The sequence below is a fragment of the Bos mutus genome, chromosome 25, assembly GCF_027580195.1.
Source record: "Bos mutus isolate GX-2022 chromosome 25, NWIPB_WYAK_1.1, whole genome shotgun sequence".
Classification (NCBI taxonomy): domain Eukaryota; kingdom Metazoa; phylum Chordata; class Mammalia; order Artiodactyla; family Bovidae; genus Bos; species Bos mutus.
In genome coordinates, this window is record NC_091641.1 from 2,709,402 (window position 1) to 2,716,624 (window position 7,223).

The 7,223-nt window shown below is 40.6% G+C and overlaps 1 long non-coding RNA gene across 1 annotated transcript; it reads right to left on the reverse strand.

Moving 5' to 3' along the window:
- Positions 1-459: 459 nt before the first annotated feature.
- LOC138985613 (uncharacterized) lies at positions 460-6,300 on the reverse strand. Its single transcript, XR_011462646.1, has 2 exons — positions 5,841-6,300; positions 460-1,092 (listed from the first exon to the last, which is right to left on the reverse strand). It is a non-coding gene; the product is annotated as an uncharacterized lncRNA (long non-coding RNA).
- Positions 6,301-7,223: the final 923 nt, after the last annotated feature.

The following is a 7,223-nucleotide window of genomic DNA, read 5'->3' on the forward strand; positions in this document are numbered from 1 at the left end:
GAGATCCTGCAAATGCGCCTTAACCTTATTCCAAGGATATTCAGTGCTGTTATAGGGCATGTTAGTCAGACAAAAAGAAGTAAAATTCCAGTGACAGCGTATACGTGTTCGGAAAGTCAGTTGCTGCATTTGATCTCCTAAGTAGATAACCACAGTTTGTAACTCATTAATTCGTGTTTGTAATTGCTGATCTATTTGAGCTTGTCAAGTCCACAGATCATGAGAGTCTTTGTGCCAAACAGTGATAAAATCACAATTTTGTATAGAATTATGTAAAGCCATACCAGACAAAGTTCCTACAGTCACAATGGAGATAAGGCTTAAGATGCCTGCAATAATCCACCCAATGATGCGCTTAGATCACCTAAGCCTAGTTTTCAACAATACAGAAGGAAATACAGAATCAGTCCAAGGCTCAATTAAGTTTACAGGAAGCCATAACTCAGATCTTTGTTTAACTAGCGCAATGCTAGCATTGTGATATGAAATGATGTGATTAAAGCAGGTATACAATGCACATGCAGTACAATTGACAATCTTGGCTGATAAGTCAATATCAAAATGCCCTACAATAAACAAATACAGAACGTGAACACATGATTGAATATAGCCAGTACTATTATATAGGAAGGTATAATTAGAAGGACAAAACACACCCACAGTCCCATAAACACTAGCGAAGTGCTCTAAGGCTGCTGGAATTTTCCAAATGTGCCATTGCTCCGGCCCCACAAGGGGGACAACAATCCTGGGTTGTGGGGGTGATAAGCCCCCGTTATACCAATTCAGCAGTATGTCCTTATCAGTCCAGAAACTTGTCTTAGATTTATGAAAGCCTCCAATGCTTGATCTATTAAACCAGGAGCAGTTATGATGTTCCTCTTGCTCGTCAGTGTCTGCTCAGCCTGATGAGTCATGTTTTTTCACTTGAGCCCATGTTGGGTAAGGATTCAGACGATGGCATTTCCTCATTGGCTCCTCCAGGGTCATTGAGACCCTTCGCATCAACTTCATCACTTTTCGAGGGAGTCTGGTCTTGGGGTGCTTCTCGGTAGCAGACATGGCGAAGGGGAACCCAGATTTCCTCTCCACCTGCAATGACAAGACCATAACCCTTGCCTAGGAGTCATAAGATTCCTGGCAGCCACTGATTAAATTGCTTATACCATATTGATGTATTGATTTCTAATTTGCTGTTTTTGTCTTCTGCAAAATGTCTATTTGCACGAGTATCAGAATTATTTTTTGTTAAGTTTAGTTAAAGATATTAGTAATTGAGGGGAAAAAAAATAGTAATTGAGGGTTCATGAGATAAGAAGTGTATCTCCTCTTCCATATTCCCCCTTTCTGTTTTAATAAACGAGTTTTAAGGTGTGGTGGGCTCTTTCAATAATGGCTTGACCCTGAGGATTATAGAGTATTCCTGTAATGTGTGTTATGTTCCATTTTGATAAAAATGAATGAAATGAATGCGAGGTGAATGCAGGTCCATTGTCTGTTTTCAAGACAGAAGGAATCCCCATAATGGGGAAGGTGAGTAAGAGTGTGGAAATGGTGTGTTTGTTGGATTCTGAAGAGACAGGTACTGCCCAGATAAAGCCTGAAAATGTATCAACTGAGACAAAAAGCAAAGAAAACTTTCTTAAGGAGCAGTGAGTGAAATCAGATTGCTAAAGGGAATTAGGTTGTTGCCCCTGGGGATTAACTCCTGAAATCGTAGTTCGTAAGTGCAGAGGGGCGCAGACATCACAGGTTTTAATAATATGCCGTGTTTCCGTGAGAGGAATATGGTATTTAGAGTGCACTCTGTTAGCATTGGTATGAAGATTAGCATGTTCGTCACTGGCAGATGTAAAAATGGGAGCTATGAGCCTATCAACAGCATCATTTCCTGCGACCAGAGGGCCAGGTAAACCTGAATGAGCACGTATATGTGCAATAAAGGAAGGTTCCGTACGTGAACGAATTAAAGCTTGAGTCTGTGAAAAGAGAGTATATAATTCTTCATCTAGGTTGTATAAAAAGGTGGTAAGAAAATCAGGAAAAAAGGGAAGAAAGGTATTTGGAATCAGTATATATGTTGAAGGATAACAGTTGAAGCGACAAAAGAGCATATAAAGCATACAATTCAACTCTTTGTATTGAAGAACAGGTAGTGGGTAATTTCTCTTTGATATCAGGGCCAACAATCCCTGCTATGCCTTTCTTGTTGCCATCAATGAAATAGGTGGGTGCGTTGGAAATAGGCTGGGATGCAATGATATTAGTTACAATGAATTTAGTACATTGTAGAAAGTCCCACGATTTTCCTTTCAGCAGATGAAATGAGATAACATTCTGAAAATCACTTAATGCCATTTGCGTGGTCAGGTTATACTGTAAGGCATTTTGCAATTCCTTTTTTGTCAAGGGAACGTGTATTGCATATGGATCAAATCCAGTCAAAGTTTGTACACGGCTTCTTCCTGACACAATTAAGTGCCTTATTTTCTCAATATAGGATACGATTTTTTTAGACTGTTAAGTGTGTAAATATACCCATTCTATTGGGCTATGCTGAGCTATAATTGCAGTGGGCAAATGTCCAGTAGGGAATATATATGAAGAAACTGGTTAATCATAATCTAGCCGAGTTGAAAAAGATTGTTGAATGCATTTCTCCATTAAGGCCAGTTCTTCTTTGGCCTCTTTTGTTAGCTGCCTAGGACTATTAGGGTCAGGGGATCCCTCTAAAATTTTAAATAGATTTTGTAAGGCCTAGGTGGGGATGCCAACAGATGGCCGTAGCCAATTAATATCTCCCTAGCAATTTTTGAAAATCATTCAGCGTGCGTAGAGATTGCACAGAAATTTGAGTTTTTGAGGTTTGATTTTAGATTCTTCCATAACATGTCCTAAATAATTAAAGGTGCTTTCCATTGAATTTTATCTGGCGCAACAAGGAGGCCATGATTTTGAAGAATAATAGAAACTTCATTATATAACTGTTGTAAACAGAGTTCAGATTCCATAGAAAGAAGTCTATCATCCATATAATGAATTATAAATGCAGTAGGATATTTGTCTCTAATGGGTTGTAATAAAACAGATATGAGATATTGGCAAATGGTAGGGGAGTTCATCATTTCCTGAGGTAGCACCTTCCGTTGGAATCTTTTAACAGGAGGATGTGATTTATAGAAGGAACTGAAAAGGCAAAATGTTTTCTATCTTTAGGGTGAAAAGGTATAGTAAAAAAGCAGTCTTGTAAGTCAATAATAACTACAGACCATCCTTTTGGTACCATAGAAGGGGAGGGCAATCCGGGTTGTAAGGGTCCCATAGGTGACATGGTACTATTAACATTTCTTAAATCTATTAACATTCGTCATTTTCCTGATTTCTTTTTTATTACAAAAATAGGGGAATTCCATGGGGAAAATGAAGGTTCTATATGAGCCTTTTGTAATTGTTCATTAACTAATTGCATAAGAGCTGCCAGTTTTTCTTTAGTTAGGAGCCATTGAGGTGTCCATACTGGAGTATCAGATTCCCAATTGAGGCGCAGCATTATTAACTCAATGGCCCCCATTAAAAAGGTTCATTTAAAGAAATTGTGGCTTTTGTTTGTTCAAGAAAATCCTGTCCCCATAAATTGATTGGGATATTAGTAATATATGGTTTAAGATAAGCTACAATTTGATCAGGGCCATACACTTGTAAATAGGATGCACTGACGAAAGTTTGTGTGGCATCAGTTTTATCCATTCCTAATAGTCTAGAAGGAGCCATAACCTTACCCCAATCGAGGGGCCACTCTGCAGCTCTAATGATTGAAATGTTAGCTCCAGTATCTAACATGTGTGAAATTCTTTCCCCGTATGTGTAAAGTAAGCATGGGTTTCTGATGTTCCTTTAATAAGGTGGATAGTGCAAAAGTAAGGCTGATACTGCCAAAGCCTCCCTGTCGAACTTTATCAGATGCCTTCATTGGTTTAACATATGGCAAAAGTTAATAATTGTGCAAAATATTCCCCTTTTTGTAAGTATGCATTTCCTGTTTTCACAACATTTACCATAACATGTATTTCCCCTTCATAATCTTCGTCCACAACACTGGTCAAAACCATTAAACCTCTCATTGTGCAGCTACTACGTCCCAAAATCAGTCCCATTGTCCCAGGTGGAATCGGGCCATAATATCCAGTGGGAATTTTGTGGGGTTGTATAATTCTATTAGTTCCATATCATAAGGACTAGGTATATCAATGCAAGCACTCTTAGATGTAGCTGCTTGTAGCATCATAACGCTAGGTCCTCCTTTTGTAGTGGGGCTAGAGGATGGCCCCTTTATCAGTTTCCCTGTTGTTTTTGCTGTGCACCGGAGTTCAAAGTGTTTCTATCCTTATCAAATTTAGAATGACATTCATTCAGCCAATGAAACCCCCTTTTACATCTTGGACATACTCCTGGGGGTCTCTTCCTATTAGAAGTAGTAGTATTTTTTCCGGCCTGTGTTGGCAGGCGACATTGTTTTTTCATATGGCCGGGCTTCCCACAGTTAAAACATTTGGTATTAGCAGCCTTTTGTACGTTAAAGGTTTCCAATGCTGCCAATTTTGCTCTATGGGACATAGACCTGATGTCCCTACATGCTTTCAAATATTCCATAAGAGAGCCAGTCTCTCGAATAGGTCTGAGCACGGATCGACATTCCTCATTAGCATTTTCAAAAGCAAGTTGTTTTAAAATAATATTTTGTAAAGTCACATCCTTAATAGATTTCTCAATTGCATCCTTTAATTTTCCTATACATTGAGAATATTCCTCTTCATGTCCTTGAATAATCTTAACAAATGAACCATCAGAGTTAGTGCTATCAACCTTTGCTTATGCCCTGCAGGCAGTTTCTTTAATGAAATATAACATCTGAGGGGTAATATTAGCTAATTGTGCAATCATATCCGCCATGGCTCTTGTTCCAGTGAGTATATCATAGGTTAAATTGGCAGGGTTACCATGAGATTGCTTGTCAGTCATCAGCTGTCAGGCCTCATCATTAACCCACATTGGCCATTGCAGTAATTGGTGAGGATTTAAAACCATCTTTGCTACTTGAAAAAAATCATATGGCATCCAACAGTCAGCCCATCCTCTGAGAAATTCTATACAGTAAGGAGAAGTAGGTCCATACAGAGTACATGCTTTCTTAAAGCTAGACAACATGCCAAAATCTAGATTAGCCCAAGTATTTTGGTCTTGGGCAGGTTGATTAAATTACATTGGGAAAGCGAAAGTTCAAGCAGGCATCTCCCGAGGAGGAGTGAAATGATTAGTATGAGCAAAGTTAGCAATTGCTGTTACAGGTGGAGCAGAAGGAAAAACCTTAGATTTGGGCTGTCCATTGAATGAAATGACCTCCGTTCCAAGTGGCTTCAGTTTTGACATATCCTGTATATATATGTCTCTAAGTTGTTTTTCTAAGGATTGTGTCTGATTGAGCATAACATTCTTATATTTCAAAGCACCTTGCATATCTTCTTCCTTAAGCTTATATTCATGTAAAGATCGAATAGTTTTTACTTCCAAATCAACGTTATGCCCTTCAATTTGTTCTATGATAGGCTGTATGAGTGACCATGTAACCCTTGCCGATATGCTCACAAAATATTATTTTTAACCCTTTTCCATACATCAAGATCAAGCGTCCCCTCCTCCGGGAACCATGGTTTATGTTCCACTAGTATATGATAGCAGTCATTCAACTGATCTCTTGAAACATTAACACCGTTTTGTTTCAAAAAATGATTCATTATAGAAATGAAAGGAATTTTACTGCTATGTTGTCCCATCCTGCTTACCTCTTTCTGCAGGGGCTGGTCGCTTTGTTCAGCCTTTCTCTCAAGTCCCTGTTCGGGCGCCCCTTGTTGGGGTTTCTCTCCCCGGGACTTGGAAGCGACGAACCTGAATGAAGGACACTTGGACAGTCTCTTGCAAGGACTGACAAGTTGATTTCTGCAGTCAAGCTTTTTTATAGAAGCAGGAACAAAGAGCTCAAAGTATGCGGCCAGCAGAGCGCATACGGAGTTAACACATAATCAGTAGAACCATTTCAAGGACAGTGCGCTCTAAGTGACTCATGGGCTTCTCCCACAACCCGCTCTCACAAGTAACATCCCTATTTATTATTAACTCTTGGCGCCGAGCATAACCAAAGGCAGGAGATGTCTTTCTGTCCGTAGTGCAAAGCCGCGTACTTCTGGCCCTTCGCCATTTTCCCAAGGACTTTCTCCTTTTACGGCTATTTTGCACTACGCTTCCCAACATTGTATACCCTTTGAAATTTGAGCCAAGTATTTTGTATTTTTAAAAAGAAGTAAAATTAACCCTTAGTTACAAAAATAGGTAGCAACATGGGAAGTGTATGTAACTCAGTGTTAATTGGGAACAGCAGGATAGAAGACCATGTATTCTGCAATGCTATGATTTTCTGAGTAAGTGGGCAGAAGAACACAAGAAGTCTGTGTAGCTGGATTTTGCTGTCCAGAGCTTCTGTTGCTGAACATGGGATGGTGGTGGTGATGCTGAGGATGCGGATAAGGATGAAAATGTCTACCCCCACCAGTTACACCAGTCAGCCCATCCTGAGATCTTCAGTCTCCTGGCCGCCCCTTGGTTCAAACTTTGGGGAAACATGGAGGGAGCAGGAACCTCCCTCTCTTCTCTCCAGGGAGCCGTCTGCCAAGCTGCTTTGGGCTGTTCATCCCCCCGGGTTCAAGTCTACCCCCAGCTCTTGCAGCAGACAGTCTCTTGATCGCATCAGGGTGGTGGCTTCCTGTCCCCTTGGCCCAACAGTTTCAGCCTCTCTCAGGACTACCCCAGTCCCAGGTCCCAATTCCCTCTCCAGCCTTCTGAGACCATCAGGCTCCTTAGGTGCCCCAGCAGGCAGAGAAGATCACTAATGAGGCCCTGGGGCTTTGGATCCAGCCAGATCCTTAAGTGGGCCCTAGGAAATCTATTAAACGTCCCTTTTCTTGTTGAGAGTCCCTGGGAACAGAAGTTGGATGATGACGAGCGAAGAGGGAAAATGAGGAGGTGGAAGCTGTAGGTGCCTCACTTCCTACAAAACCCCTCTACAGTCTCTGCTGCTACCCCATCATTTTTATTTGCAGAGGAACTGCTGTTTGATCCTGGCCTTGAATGAGTAGATTTCCAGGTGGGGAAAGGATATTCTGACACGGAGA